This window comes from Tamandua tetradactyla, chromosome 13 (genome assembly GCF_023851605.1).
Source record: "Tamandua tetradactyla isolate mTamTet1 chromosome 13, mTamTet1.pri, whole genome shotgun sequence".
Taxonomy (NCBI): domain Eukaryota; kingdom Metazoa; phylum Chordata; class Mammalia; order Pilosa; family Myrmecophagidae; genus Tamandua; species Tamandua tetradactyla.
The window spans coordinates 35,665,585-35,682,826 of record NC_135339.1 but is presented as its reverse complement, the minus strand read 5'-3'; the positions used below and the strand labels follow the sequence as shown (position 1 = coordinate 35,682,826).

Here is a 17,242-nt window from a genome sequence, read left to right as displayed (position 1 = left end):
TTCCAAGAAAGGTGCTGTATTTTCTAACTCTTAGGGTTGTAGCACCAAAAATATGAACCACGATTGTCTAGACCCATTTGGCCTGTTGGACTATTCCTGTAGGGCTTGTACAAAATACAAAATACTTCTTATTCTTGTCTTTTCTTTCATCCAACATTTTTTGTTTCTCCTCCAGCAATTTATTTGCCACAACCAAGTCATTTTGGCAGGAACTGATTCACAAACCTAATCTGTGAGGCACTGAGGTCTCTGACCAATGTATAAAGAATTTGGGATTGTGGGTTTCATTGAGATGAAAATAAAATAATTTCCCAAGCCTATTGAAACAGCTAAGATGACATAGCCACCGCAAGAATAAAACAAGACAAATATTTAAATTATAAAATGCTGAGGGATAATAGAGTCATCATTACTAAAATGGAATAATTTAGACCTCTTTTTAGGTATGTTGATTCATTCTTTTTAGTCCATCATTCAGCCTGTAAATCAGACCTCCTTGAATAACCTGAATGGGGCAAATTCAACACATTTTCGTTTAATTTTTTCCAATTCAAACACAACTTGCACAATGAGGTGAGCGTCTAACAATTCAAAGGAACAGACCATTAAATTAAAATTCCTAACTTGATTGTTTGAGTCACACTGGGTTAAATTTATATCCTCCATAACACTGTGGGAATTCACTCCGTGGGAGATTTTTTGCTAGCTGCATTTTTTAAGCAAACCTTTTCTTTTCTCTTCTGAATTACTTGTCCCTATACCTTTAACAATAAGAAAGTAGAAATAAAACTGGGCTCCAGGAGAAAACAATGAGGCAATAATTTTGAAATTAAAATACAGTACATGATACATCAATATAATTGTCCTGCGTATGTGAAGATAACTCTGCTTTAATGGTGTTATTTCCTGAGCACGCAAAACCTAATAAAATCTGGAGAGCTGAATTGATGAGAAATCCAGCGTTAGAGATTATGAAAAACACACACTAAAATAGCCAAATGAAATTACTGAGAAACAATTTTAGTGCAGAATTATTTATTTAAGTAATGTAGGAGGATTTATAGTGATCTCACAACATTAAAATAAATTAGTTATTTAAAACACTTAACTTCTTTGACAAAGGGAAATATGATTATATAATTACCTGTTTGACCTTGAGGAAATCAGACAACTTTTTATGTATCAAGTTTCTTAATATTTTATTATTTGTCCTTAAGAAAACCATCAGTTCTAAAATTAGATTTCAATGATTGTATATTTGTGGTGACAGGTTCTTTTCCTTGTCTTTTTTTCATCTCAGTTTTTCAGAATGGAATCATTAATTATAAAATGGAAAGGAAAGATTTGATAGTGGTCAGCCCAGCAGTTGATGACATAAAAATGCCAATTTGTGAAAGAATCAACAGGGAAAGCATTCAATGAAAAAGAAAAAAAATCAAGATGCTAGCCTTCACTTCATATTTACAGTTTGGCCACATTTGTTTTATATGACCTTGGGCATGTCATTTAACTGTTCTGCCTCTGTTTCTTTTTCTCACATATAAAATAGAGATAGTAATTCTGCATAGAATTGCGAGGAGACTTAAATGAGATAATTCATATATAAAGCCCAGTACCTGTCATACAATAAAAGCTCAATAAATATTGTCTATTATTACCCTCCTCAGCATAATTGTTGCAGATAAGATCTTAGATGTGGTTACCATTTTATATTGCCAAGTTCTAACCTCCAACACCTCAAAATGTGATCTCACTTGGAAACAGAGTCATTGCTGATGTAATTCGTTTAGATGAGGTCGTACTGGAGTAGGAGGGGCCCTTAACCCAATATGACCCATGTCCTTATAAGAAGAGGAGAAGAGATACAAAGAGAGACACCCAAGGTAGAAGATCACATGAAGATGAAGGCAGCACTTGGCGTGATGCATCTAAAGAATGTCAAAAATAGCTGGCAAACACCAGAATCTAGAAGAGACAAGAAAGTATTTTTCCCTAAGGTTTCAGAGGGAGCATGGCAGACACCTTGATTTTGGACTTCTAGCTCCCTGAACTATTAAAGAATAAATTTCTGTTGTTTTAAGCCAACCAGTTTGTGATACTTCTTTGCCCTAGGAATTTAATACTGGGAATAAATTTGAATGCACAGAACATTCCAGTTCCATATGAGTATTCTAACTTAACATCAGATAGGAAAAATTTAGTAGGAGAAATTCTTCAGGTCTTTCCTTATAAGGATAAAACATTTACCCAAACAAATAAGAATTAATTGTCTTAAAAGAAAGCAATGCACCTTGATTGCACAGTCAATCGTGCTATAAGGAAAAAGGTGAAGGAGAAGGAGGAAGTAGTTTCCTATTTCTTGGCATTTGTCCCTAGGTTTTTGTAGGGTTTGAACCTATCTTTTTTTTTTTTCTCTTTTATTAGAGAGGTTGTGGATTTATAGATCAATCACGCATGAAATATGCCTCAATTTTGAATTGTTTTCCCAGTTTATTAATCCCTTCTTCTAGTTATCAACTCATGAATTAGACTTTATAAAAACTCCAAAGGTTGCTTTAAAAAAAAAAAGTCCATCATAGTTTATATTCTCCATTTTTCCCCATCCTACTATCCCTCATTTTTCTACCCATACCTATTACCACAAGCTCACTAGGGAGTCAAGAAACATGTTCTTGCTTCTTCTGTCAGATATTGACATAAAATCCAAGCAATTTCCCTAATCTCAACCTGTACTAATAATTCCTAATCCAAAATTATTTCATTACGGCAAATTTAGTCATCTGGCATTAATAACAGATAGCTCATAAGGTGGTTTTAAATATTAAATGAGACAATTCATTTTTAGTAGCTAGCTCAGGAGAGGAAGGTGCTTGGAGTAGAGAGAGGAGAAGAAATCTAATAAGGTGGAGGTTCACAGAGGCCATGGCTTTAGGAGAGACAATGGCCAATAAGAATGACTGAGAAACTTTCAGTGGATCATGGCTACTGTGTGTCAATATTAAAGATAAGTTATGCAGTAATGCAATTTGAGCCACTCCCCACTACATATACCTGGCTCAATACTACACTCACCCCCAATTTTTATATAAAACTCTTACACATTGCATTTTTCCTATTGTTCCTATGAAGGGTAAGGGACCAAAGTAGCATCTAGTATAGGGGTAACGACTCAGTGACGGCAAGCTCAAAAGGTGAGATAAAAAAAGAAAAAGAACTAATTCTGTGGACAAAAGCATTCAGAACCAGAGAAACTTAAGTCCCCGAATTTAAGAATTTTTGAAGAATTTGAGAGGGATCCTTAAGTTTCCCCCCATATATATAGGATGAACTGTCAGGTGAATTTCCTATGACTGTCAAAGGAAAGGATACCCCATTTGGCTCCCTGTTTTCATATATAAAGCACTTGGCAAGTTCTCAGGATGTTCGATAAATGTCAGCTATACTGTTCATGGTTTTGTTTTGATTTTTGGTGGCTGTAGTAATGACGATAATAACAATGAAGTACGTCATAAATTAAGCATGGCTTTTCTTTTAATGTTGCTGACTCTCTTTCATATCCTGACCCACAAAAGAACGAGATAATATTCTGATTATTTACACTAACATATGCATCCTATGTTATTTCCTTATAACACTAACCAAAATTATAACCATAAATTTATTTTCATAGCCTAATTGATTGTCCTTCATTACTCCAGGTGTGGTTTTTCTGGAATAAATATGCTAATCTCATATTTCTACATATGCATTAACAAACTTCATCTATTCAATCATCCTTTTCTGCCATGGACACACAAACACACACAAAGCCACTATACATCCACAATTGATTCAATCTACATCTTTCTCTATTTTGTCTTTTCTTCCTGAATATGTACTCTAAGACTCTTAGACTGTGGAAATGCTCCTAATTAGAAAATCCAATCACAGATTTCCACCCAAAGGTAGAAAAAAGGAAAAATATTTAATAATCTGAAACTTGCATCAACCTCTAAGTAACCAAGTTGTTTAACATTTGGGTTTCTTTACTTGTAAGCAAACAGAAAACAACTCTGGCTTAACTAGCCAAACATCGAGAATAAAATGGGATAGGAGAATTGTATGTTGGCAGATATAACTGAAAAGTTCAGGAGTAATGTCTTAGGCATTGTTTGATCTAGAGGTTTATATGTTATCATCAGTATCTGGTTTCTCCCCAATTCCTTGTACTACCCTCTTCCATGATGATTTCATTATCTAGCGCCATATAATGATAAGAAGGTTGCTGGAAACTATAGGGCTGTAACAACTTACTTTCAATTTTGCTAGAAAAGAGAGAATGCATTTTCTTGGACACTCAAGCAAAATTCCTAGAAAGGAGTTTGATTGAACTTGATTGGCTTGCTTTGGTCCTAATTTGACCAATCACCATGGCTGAGGAAAATGGACTATGCTAATTAGCTCAATCCTAAATCACAAGCATGCATCAAGACCAAAACATGGGCTGAGAGTAGGGAGGAGATTGTTCTCCTGGGAAAATTGAGAAACAGCTACTGGAAAATAGTAAATAACAAAAACATCAATGATAATAGCTAACATTTTATTATGCTTAGTGCAAGATGAGATTTATTCTATGTACCTTATGTACAAAATAACCCAGTTACTCTTTCACATCAAGGTCAGTATGGTTATTATCTCATTTTGCAGATAGGAAATTGAGGTTCAAAGCAGTTAAAAATAAGTCACCCAAACTAACCATACTGTTAATGAGAGAGTTGAGATGTTTACCCAGACAGTCTGGAGCCAGACATCTTCATAACTACTTTAAAACATCAAATGTGCTATGTTTTGGTTGGCAAGAAAAAGTCAGTTATGATTGTATATTTTTATAGACTCTAGCCATGTGTTTATGTCATTGATACACCCCTAGAACTTAAGGATAGTATTTGGAATATAAAAAGCACCCATTGAAGACGAGTGGATTAGCAACATGTGGTATGTACATATGATGGAATATTATGCAACAGCAAGATGAAATGACAAAGCACATCACAAGATGGATGAGCCTTAAGGACACAACGCTGAGTGAAATAAGCCAGACACAAAGGGATAGATGCTGTATGACTCCACTTTTATGACCACAGTAAAGGTAAAATCAGAGGCTTATAATACAGAATATAGGGGACTTAGAGATACTTAGAAGTTAGACATGAGTGAACGGTTAGTTTATGAGGTTGAACTCAAATGTAAGGGAATAGGTAGATGTGAAAGCAGTTCTCTAGTGAGTCTATAAGCAATATTACCATATTGAAGGTGAACAAGATTCAAAGGGATTGTATAGACCTATGTGTCCCACTGATTAACAATAGAAATACAATAAGTTCTTGCAAGAACTACGTCAAAGGCAAAAAACAAAAAAAGCACCTGTTGAATAAATGAATTGATAGATGAATGAAACAATGAATGAATGTGGTATGAAACCTGCTGCAATCTGTCTAAACGAACTAAAAACTTTAATTGTAGGGTGCACAGATGGTTCAGTAGTAGAACATGTTGTCTCCCATGCAAAAGATCCAGGTTAGATTCCTGGATCATGCACCTCCACATACTGCCCCCCCCCCCGCCAAAAAAACAAAACTTAAATTGTAAACTCCTTGAGGACAGTCAGACCTTGTGATGTTTTCCTGCATCCCATCCAAAGGCAAAAGCAGTGTTAAATATAGAAGAAGCTCTTAGAAATAATAACTTCTAATTATTAAAAGCCTACTCTTCACAGTACATTTTACAGAGACATAATTTAGACTTCATAAAATGTGTCCCCATTTTACAGTTGGCAAATCTGAGGCTGAAAAAATTAAGACACTCTAAAGGTAGCTAATAATGGGAGATGTGGAATTAGAATACTTTTCTGTCTTACCCTCACTAATGCTTTGGCCAAGAATCAGCCGCATTCTTCACTGTATTTCTTTCCTGGCTGAGAACTCACTCCAAGAATTTATCCACAGCATGCAAGCATTCTTGTAAATATCAACTTCCAAGGAGTTGGAGCTGTGTATGAATGAAAGACAAAAACATTCATATTCAATGTTTAGATTTAAAAAGAACATTTTGAAACCATTCACCAATGTGAGGGAGGTGTGTTTTCTTTTAATACAATTATAGGAAAATAAAAGAAAATAGTAGGAATTTTAAATAGTAAAAAAAAAAATAGCTAAAGAAACCAATCTGATACCCTGTCCAGAAGGCGAACAAAAGGTTTTACCAAGTGAGGAGATCCAAAGACAAGCATCCTTTATTAAGAATGATTTGACCTGCCGTTAATTCTCCTAAATCCAAATCTGGAGTCTGTCAAGGGTGCTTAAATGTATTTAGCCAATCAATTGCAATAAAGACAATGAAAGGGTCGCAGAACTTTCTGTTACTCAATTCATTGTGAGGAATCTAAGTGTTTTGTTACTGTATTAGATTGCTTGTAAACTGATTCAAAAGTTCAGAACAGAAAGGAATAAATCAGTAGAGAATGAATGTCTTTCTCCTCAAAGTCCCCAATAATATAAAATTACTAGTGCTAGCTAAGTTGGAATATAGTGAATAACTGAATATATTTATATGTTACAGATGGTATGGAATGCTGCCAGTGATACCTTGGGGATAACTTAAAGTCTGGCTTTCCTAGGGGCAGAAAGATAAAATAGCCAAAATAGAATCCCTTCGAACTTGAATCAAAGAGATGGAATGAAATGTAAACTCATTTAAAAACTCAGAGGACTTATCTACCCTTATACAAACCAAGGGGATAATTCAATACATTTGGGAAACAAATATTGCTTCTTATCAAATCATCAAACTAAAAGGTCTTTGGAAAAATAAATAAGCACACAATGCCAGCGTACAGGCTAAAAAGCTGAGACTGTATTCGAAGGCAAGGTAGGGTAGAGAAGAGATCAATAAATTTTTTATATAATTCACATAAACTATTCTCTATTTTAAAGGTGCTAGAGGCTCAGAATTAATGGGATTGGCAATGTTGATTTAACTCAGACCAATTCAGAATTTTATTTTTACAAGGCCATAAAAGATGCTTTAAAAATCTAGTCCAAACAATTCATTGTATAGCTCAGATAATTGAGGTTCAGAGAAATTAAGCTATTTGCCCAAGGACACACTACTAGAAGAATAATCCTGGTAGAAGGATAAATGTCTAGAATGCCTAGCTCCTAGTCAACTGCCTATTTCTACCAAATTATACCTGGTTTGCAGGGTGCAGGGTGGGTCAGTGGTAGATTGCTCAGCTTTCATATTGGAAAGCTGGGTTTGATTCCCAGACCATGCACCCCCCAAAAAAAATCATACCTGATTTGATTTCTGTCTCTATTTTATTTTATCTAAGCAGACATATTCATGAAGACCTATCTAAACATAAGCAGGAAACAGAATTTTAGGGAGCTGAATTCAGTTGAAGGAGAAAATGCCAAATCCAAATTTCCCAAAAGGCATTAAAGTAATATTTTATCATCATTTTCATCAAGATGTCTTTTGGACATCTGTGAAGTTCATGGCATGTTAAATGTTTTACCTTGATTTTATTCAGGAGCAATTTGGAACTAATTTTTCCTTAATATTAATCTTACTTGTCTATATGGTACATCCATTAATTTAGTAGGATGGAAAATTTGCCAGAGAATATGAATGCATATATATGTATAATTTTTTTCTATATGATACATCCATTCATTTAGTAGGATGGAAAATTTACCAGAGCATATGAATGCATACAGTGTGTGTGTGCACATCCAGTTTGATGAGATCATGGTTTTTTCTATCTTTTCTATTTATGATTGCACTTTTAACACAGGGCACATTTCACATGTTTAGAGAATTATCATTATACATGTTTAATTCCACAACAATTATGCTCCAATAAGAAAATATATTTTATTCTTCCTACTGCTAGTAGGAAGCTTAGCTATTCTTTTCATAAATCTGACTCCCTGTCATCAGATAATCTATTTTAAATTAATTTCCCTTCTCTTGGTTCCAAAACGCAAATTGAGGCAGCCACTCAAGGAAGATTATTCCTTTGTTTTGGATCCCCTCTTCCAAATAAGATATAGATCTATCTTGTCACCCATAAGGTGACAAAAACCCCAGATCACTTGTCCTGCACGTATTTTGACTAAATGCTAAGACAGTACCTGGGGAAAACTGCCCTTAGTTTGAATTGGACCTGATGGGCTCTTCTTCCTGTCCTAATTTGCTGTTACATGTTCTTTCAGGATACTGTTGTGTATCATGGAAACTTTGCAATTGTGTAAACAGTTGCATTCAGAATCTGGGCAGTATTTTTATTGGTACAAGTTGAAAAGGTTATGATTTAGATACTTTTTATTGTCAATATGAAACGTCCAGCCAATCCCCTGAGATGACCAATATGTTAGTCCCTTGATATTGTCCATATTCTACTATCTTTAATGGCTTCACACTAATGAGTTAGGAGTTAGGAGACTAGAATTAACAAAACAGAATTACACAAATAACTACAATCTCAAAGGAACTGCCAATTCCAGAGTTTGACTCAATTCTGATTTTCTCCAAATAACAACTCATTAGATTGCAAAATGTTCTGCATTTGCAATGGTTCAGCTCTCTAAGAAAGTTAATGTAAAGAAGATGGATAGGTCTCAACTGTATCTAGCATACTAAACACATCTTCTTTTTACATGAATTTTAGCCATCGCTAGTATTTTCCTCAGATACAGATATGAACCACTCAAATGTATCCTTAAACTTGACTTAAAACCTACCACATAAGCACTTACATGTTAATATTGCTGGGCAGGACATGGGACCTCTGGAAGTGTTGAATCCCCTCTGGAATTCAACATGAAGTCTTCTCCCCATATCTAGACCTCCTATTGAATGTTTATAGCTTCATTGGAAGCAATCAATAAATAATCACTGATTTGACCTAAATCACCTATTGAGATAGGAGGATCACAGACGTCTTAGAGAAATTGTTGAAGGGAGTGGACCTTCCAAACAAAACAAAACAAAATCCAGACAAAACACAAATGTTTACACTTTGCGTGCTTCCAAGTGTCCCTAAAACTTAGCCAAAGACAATTGCTTAAGAGCCAGTATTTGAATCAAAACACACCTGTGCTGGATGGAAACTGTTGTGTACCCCAGAAAAGCCATGTTCTTTAATCCTCATTCAATATTGATGGGTGACATTTTTTTGATTAAGTTGTGTTCTGGTTTGCTAGCTGCCAGAATGCAACACACCAGAGACGGATTGGCTCTTAATAAAAGGGGATTCATTTTGTTAGTTCTTCAGAGGAAAGGCAGTTAACTTTCCACTAAGGTTCTTTCTTACACGGGAAGGCTCAGGATGGTCTCTGCTGGCCTTCTCTCTAGGCCTCTGGGTTCCAACAACTTTCCCCGGGGTGATTCCTTTCTGCATCTCCAAAGGCCTGGGCTGAGCTGCAAGTGCTGAGATGAGGAATGCTGAGCTGCTTTGGCTGTGCTATGTTGAGCTCTCTCATTTAAGCAGCCAATTAAGTCAAATGTCATTCATTGCAGCAGGCACGCCTCCTAGCTGACTGCAGATGTAATGAGCAACAGATGAGGTTCATGTACCATTGGCTCATGTCCTGGGCAACAGAGCTAGGTGCCTTCACCTGGCCAAGTTGACAACTGAATCTAACTACCACAAGTTGTTTCCATGGAGATGTGACCCACCCAATTGTGGGTAGGGCCTTTTGATTAGTTTCCATGGAGATGTCTCTACCCAGTCAAGGTGGGTCGCTTACTAGAGTCCTTTAAAAAGGAAATTTTTTGGAAAAAGCCTCAGAACTGACATAGAGTGAGGCCTTTGGAGATGGAGAAAGAAAACGCTCTGAGGGAAGCCATTTGAAATGAGATGCCAGGAGAGAAAGCTAGCAGATACTGCCATGAGCCTTCCCAGCTGAGAAAGAAACCCCGAACATCATCGGCCCTTTCTTGAATCAAGGTATGTTTCTCTGGATGCCTTTGTTTGGACATTTTTATGGCCTGAGAATTGTAAACTTGTGACAATAAATTCCCTTTATAAATGCCAAATTACATTTCTGGTAGCGCAAGCAAACTAAAACACTACCTAGTCATTTAGCTGCTGGTGGTCTATATCCAGCCAGTGTCACACATTTTACCATCCTCATTGCTCTCTCTAACACTACGTATACATCAGTTTTACAAAATTGAGAGATGAGAACACTAATTCAGGTCTTCCTCCCTCTCCTCCCCACAAAAACACATACACTTTCCTAAACTGACCATAAATTAAATGCAGCTCTCTGTTTCAGATCAAAATGTGCATTCTCAAAAACTATAACTATTCAGTAGAAACAAAATAGGTGAATAATAGGCTTCTATTTGTATGATTTAGATAAATACAGATTTTTGCATGTGAAGAAACAATTTTAGAGGCCTTTAAAAATTATTTTAGAGTCTAATTTATGATTTCAGTAAGAACAGAATAATACAATTTCTCCCCAGTGAAGGAAGAAAGAAAAACTCTACACAAATATGTATTGATATATTCAATGGATCTCAAACAATTTGCCTGCCAGGTTTCTGCTTAGAATCTTTACTTTCATTGATTGCCCCCAACCCAAGTAGAGGTACTGCTTCCACCTTCATGGCTATGGGTCTCAGGCCAGACTATAACCCATGAGTGGAGTGTTTAGACAGCATTGTTAACTGAGGGATCATTGCTTCTGTAGCCTGAAAATATCACAGTGCTCCAATTCCCCAATTCATGGAACCTTGGCCCAGCTTGTCTATGCCAGACCTCAGAATGCTGACTCTGCTAATGTCTCTGAGCTCCAAGGTCATGTACCTCAAAAACCTGGAGAAGGGTTTTTGAGTGAGAGGCAGCAGAAGTTGCACATTACAGCCTCATCCTGAAAAAATCTTCATGTGTAGCAATTGCAAAGAAAGATGAAGCATTTTCCTCTAGCTCATCAAACGATCCTTTATATAAATCAATTGGCTGAAAGTTTCACCATCCACTAGGTATAAGGTCAGAACGAATAAATGAAGACATCATCTCGGTAATATTAAGATGTCAATGAACCATATATTTGGTGGTATTAAGGAATTATCGTGATGATGGTGATATGGCTATGTTTCTCTTTTGTTTTCTTTTTAAAAAGTAGTTAGTTCTTATCATCTGGAAACACATGCTGCAATATTTATGGATAAAATTATATGGGGTTTGCCTCAAGTAACACAGGAAGCAAGGGAATGATGAGGAATAGATTAAATAAGGTGCACCAGGAGTTGATAACTGTGGAAACTGTGACTCAGGTCACTCTATTATTCTCTTTTTTTTTTTGGCATGTGCTTGAAAATTGTCATAATAAAAAAGGATTTTTTTAAGAAATCACTAGTAATCAAAAACAATCCCACATCCATCAAGTTATAAACGGATAAATAAAATGTGTATATCCATGCAATGAAATAGTATTCAACCGTAAAAAAGAATGAAATTCTGATGCATATTACAACATGGATGAAATTTGATAACATTTTACTACATGAAAGAAGCCAGTCACAAACAACTACACATCAAATTCCATTTATAGGAAATGTCCAGAAAAGGCAAATCTATAAATATAAATAGTTGCCTAAAGCACGGAAGGGGATGTTGTACGGGAATGGGGAGTGATGGTTAAGGGAAGTGTGACTTCTTTTGGCAGTAATGAAAACGTTCTAAAATCAATTGTGGTGGTGACACACAGCTTGTTTATACACTAAAGCCACTGAATTGCACATTTAAAAAGATGTATGGGAAACAATTTGAAATTTTACATACTGTCTATATTTTCAAAGCCATTAGAAAAGTATTGTTATTTGGTTAGAGAGGTTATTGACATGGTGGATATATAAGGAAATTTCTTATTTTTATGAAAAGCATGCAAAAGTATTTAAGGATAAAACATTATGATGTCGGAGATTTGCTTTATACACCTCAAAAATAGATGAGCCATATGGCAAAATCTCAATAATTGTTCTATCTAAGTGATAGGTATATGGGATTCATTATACTTTTATTTCTGTGTATGTTTAAAATTTTGCATAATAAATTTTAAAGAAGAAATCTCAGACCATGGGGAAAGGGGGCATTTTGTGTCAGAACAGTTATTTCCACGTGAACATTGCCATCTTTCAAGAACACTAGTTCCGTGTTAAGAATATCTGCTAAAAAGTCATATTATGTGATATAAATGTACCTTAATGTGTTACAAATTCCATGTTGCATTGGCATCAAGATTTCTTTGAATCTGGTTATTATCTTAAGGCACATTCCAGTGAGCCCAGAGTATCCTGTGGGGAAAAATAATTACTCAATTGCTAGTAGTTGGCAGATATCCCATTAAGAAAAAAAAAACTGACCTTAAACTTACTTTTGCATTCCTCATTTCAATACCAGTTAAACCAAAAGTGAATTTTGATTAAAATGGAAGCGTTTTTTATGCACTAGCATTTACAGTATACATTTTCCATATTGGATTCTTTTTGGTCTCACTTAATAAAAGGTTTAGGTCTTCTTGGTTTTTCCTTTCCCCATGAATTAGATTCTAAACTTTTCTCTTTTTTATTGGTAAAAATACTGAAGTCCTACACATTCCCCTAAGTGACATATGATCTAGTAAAGACGTCACTGCTCTTCATTTTCAGACTTCACATACGAAAACTTCTTAAACAGGTAAAACTTATTGCTTAAAATTTGATCTCTTTGTTTAAAATGTTCAAAGAATGTAGAAATTGAAGAAGTAAAAATTTTGTTTCAAATTCACATATACAAAAGAAATTATTTGCCTAAGTTACACATTTAAAGAAAAGTCAGAATGTAACATGTTTAATTTGTAGTCGTTCCCTGGGATTCTTAAACATCTTTCTGGTTTGAATTTAGGATATACTAAATCAATGACAGAAATGCAAAAATAAAAAAAATATTTTAGTGGTCAACCACGTAGTATTCAACCTTTAAGTGCCCTGGGGAAAATAAAATCTATGGTCAAATACTGGATACATAGCCAATGCATCATAAAGTGTCTTGATGGTTCAGTTCCCTCATTTCTGAAACAGTAGATTGGACTAAATGACCTCCAAATTTCCTCTCTGTGCTATGACCCTATGTTGGAAACAAAGAGATTATGGGAAAATCTAAATCACTGTGAACTAAAAAGAATGTGGAGGAAGCTTTTGATAGTAAAACATTCTAAAATATCCAAACTTTATTGAATGAGAATCAGGCTGTAATGAAAACAACATCTGGATGTGATTATTATAAGCCAAATGCAAAAGAGGAATCCAAATTATGTTAAATGTTACACTAACATCAGAATCTTGCGGGAAAAAATAATATAAAAGAAGAAACAAGACAGAAATGGCCCATAAGAAAGAGTGGTTGCTATAAACCAGAGTATATTCAACATAGGGGGAAAGAAAAGATACTAAATCATGGAAATGGACAAAGCCAGGAAAATGAAATGTCCCATTAATATAACCTTTTACATTGCTCTAATTGACTTCATGATGTTTTATCCTAAACTTAATACGAATTTATGTCTCCATGAAAATCTAAATGATATGCATTGCCCAGACAAGAGTCCTGTCTTTAGAAATTTCAATTAGATTTATAGCAGCATTTATCAGTCTGTTATACATTTTTATCTATCCTTTCCAGTAAAAACACTTTTAGTAGTTATGGCTACTATATGGTCCTAAGTTAGATGGAAATTTCTTCACTACTGGGGTTCAAATATTTGCTAAAATTGTCTTTGTACTAATTTGAAAATATTTTAAAAATCTCCTGGATTGGGGCCATTTTTATCCATGGTATCACTTAAAGTTCCACAACAGGAGAATTATGTAAAGAGAATACGAAGCAAAACCTCAGGGATATTTGAAAACACAAATAATAGTACTAAAAATAATAATAACTACTACCACTCCTACCATTTATTGTGAACCCAGTTCTCAGCACAATATATACCAAGATATCTGAGGTGGGTGTTATCTCTGTGTTAGAGTTGAAGAAACTAAACTGAAGCTCAAAGATGTTAAGTAACTCATCTAAAGTGATGTGTGTGCAGGACTTTTAAATTTACACCACTCCTTTATCATCTGCAATACAGCCTTGCTAGAATCTCCTGTTTTGCATAGGAAAAACAAAAACAGAGACTCAGAGAAAGGAGATGTCTTGTGTAAGAGCCGAGCACCAATAAAGGCTGAACTCTCGCCCATCCCTTTTCACTTCCAGTTTGGTCCTTTTTCAATTTTGGGCACAACATCCCTAGTGGTAAGCCATCAGGCCAGGCATTTAGACTCTCTCCCTGGAGAGGGGTCTCTCAAGTTCCTTTTAGTTTTAACATTCTGAAATTACTGAGGTCCCTGCTATATGCTCTAGAAAATATTACAGAGTCAAGGGAAATTTTTTCTGACACTTTCTGCTGTCCACTGGGAAAGGGAAGAGCTGGAGTTACCATCTAGATAAATATATTTTAATGTATTTTTAAAAATCAATCTGTCTCGTTCTCTCTGATCAGGAACAGAGTGATTCTAAAGTTGCTGCAAAATACTATTCCCACCCCTTCACCCCCCAAATATTTTATTCCTTATCAGGCTACGAAAGGATCCAACTATTCAAGAAAACACTCTTGTACCAAAATTTTCCACCAGAATGAAATTACAGTATCGGCAGATGCCTAAATATATTAATCCATTTAGTCCTATACTTTAATGATGCTCTCCAAAATATTTGTTAAATATCTGTTAGCTCTGTTCAATTGAAAAAAAAAAGTCTATTATTTCACTCCAAGTGTAAAACATGCCAAATATGCACAAACTTTATGAAGTGCTAGCACAAATTTGGGAAGAGCAAGGCAAACAGGAGAATGGAGGGAAATAGATATATATTGTAGAACTTCTATAACTCTTCGGTAGTGGCCAGGGAGAATGAAAGAGACAAGATGTGGGGAGGGGGAGGGAGGGAGAGAGAGAGAAAAACATATTATGTTGGATAGTGTGCATGAGATCACAGCTATTGAGGAAGTAAAACAGGCAAAGGATTTCCTTTGTAAGGTCTTCTGGGACTTATTCTAAACCTTTTCTCCATTTTTATGGGGCAGGGTGGTGCACATATGTCTTAGGGAAAACGCTCAGGATTGTGGTCCTATGCAGGGTTTGCAGAAGACCCACTGCTTTTTAAAATTGCTTCCTAGCCAAATTTTTTAGCAATTAGATCTCAGCAACCCCGAATAGATCATTTGGAAACCAGTTATCAAAGATATTGCCTCTTGTCCCATGTATAAGCTGATCAAACTGCTTTGAAAGCTGCCATTCCAGATTTCCATCTTGGAAAGATAAGAGATCAGCCCTTGAGTGGCAAGCCCATGGCTGGGACTCCCCCTGCTTCCATCTCAGCATGACAGAAACATGTTATAAAATATCTTTTTGGCATAGCATCTACCAACGATGCCATTAACTTTTTCAACTGGGGCATTTTAACTCAGATGTATGCCTTTTACAGGCTCTGGGGCATGCCTTTAACTGGTGCTCTTTAAATAAGGAAAAATAGCAAGTCAGATTCATTTAAATCTTTAACAAATTCTAATTATTAGCTCTTCATAACACGATTGTAGCTCTTAATAGCAAGACTGCATTTGACAGTAGTACTCCTTCAAGCGCTCCCTTAAGGTGATGCTCTGATCTCCCTTCCGTCGCGATCGCAGCTTTAGCCCACCACATAATATAGTGTGCATGTTCCCATATAAACTTCCTAGAGTCCAGAGTCTGGTGTTCCTGGACTGTTTACAGAAGGAGACAGAGGAAATGACTCACTTTGTTCTTTTACCCATATGGCATAGATGCATCTAAGAATGGAAGTCAGAGGTCCCATGGGCAGAGAACAGAGGAAAAGGAAGAGAAAGATTTATGATGGTCAAAGTGTGGGATGGGGCCGGAAGATAAGAGAATAAAGCAATCTCTTCCATGGGCCTTGTTCTCAAGGATGATTAAAAATAGACAGCTTAGTCTTTCTTTCCTTCTATTTGAGTGTAAGGCTTATACTGATATGTGAGTGGACAAGTAGGGCATTTCTTCTCATAAGTACTCTTGGAACCAAATCAATCAAAACAAATGTTTATCAAATGTGTGCCATATACAAGCTCTCTTAATTCCACCTCCTAGTTCAGTTTCATCTAAAGTTTAATTCATATATGCCTCTACCTCTTATCCCTCCCTGATCTTCCAATCCAGTCTTTCTCAGCTACTATTTCTCAATTATATTCTAAGTTAATATAATATTATTTAACATTTGCTATCGGTGAGACAATTACCTAGAATGTATACTAGGTAACTGTTGGGGACACATATTTACCAAGCTACAAACTATGGTTCCTTATACATCCCTTTACCAGCAAACCAACTTAATGTGTTAAGTCAACAGCTTTGTGCAAATCAAGGGACATGTGATTTATCTGCCCAAAAACTGTATTTAATGATGCCCATACCTGCACATCTTTAAAAATTATAAATTTCTTAATGATGGGACTGGATCTTGAATTTCACTTCTATTCTTTATAAGCACACGGATATAAATGGTCCAGATACCCAATAAATAGCAATTTACTTGGCTAAATCTCATTTAATTGCCTATTTCATAGAATTGTCATGGGGATAAGTGAATTAATTTATGCATTATCCTTTCAAAGTTCCTGACACAGAACAAGTGTTCAGTTAATATAGTATTTATAATAATAATAAATTGGAATTTGAAATTATCCAGAACTTTAGTGGGTTTATTATTGAACAACTGTGGTCATGTCACTCTGCATTATTCCTGACCAAGCTTATTTCACCTTTGTCAATCCAAACTCTTTCCAAAAAAGAACAAAAAACACATATATGTAAATAATCCTCCATTGATTAGCTCTAAACATAATTTGTGGATACCTTGAGGAATTAATTTCCTTTATGTGGACATCAATCTCCCCAGTATCTCCAGCAGTTGCTGGTCACTGTAACAGTCCATACCATTGTCCACATGAATGCTAATGTTTCTGAAGCAAAAGTTGCAAATGTGTGGGCGGGCCACGGTGTCTCAGCAGGCAAGAATGCTCGCCTGCCATGCCAGAGGACCCGGGTTCGATTCCCCTGCCTGCCCATGTAAAAACAAAAAAAAGAGGAAAAGTTGGAAATGGTAAGGGAAAGG

General features: G+C 35.7%; 1 long non-coding RNA gene across 1 annotated transcript in view; it reads right to left on the bottom strand.

Moving 5' to 3' along the window:
- The window catches only part of LOC143653865 (uncharacterized), an 88,921-nt gene that overhangs the window by 46,808 nt on the left and 24,871 nt on the right, over positions 1-17,242 (bottom strand). Inside the window, exons 2-3 of the long non-coding RNA XR_013161575.1 lie at positions 12,255-12,348; positions 5,897-6,027 (exon numbers count right to left, since the gene is read on the bottom strand). This is a non-coding gene — a long non-coding RNA (uncharacterized LOC143653865). The remainder of the gene's footprint in view (positions 1-5,896; positions 6,028-12,254; positions 12,349-17,242) is intronic.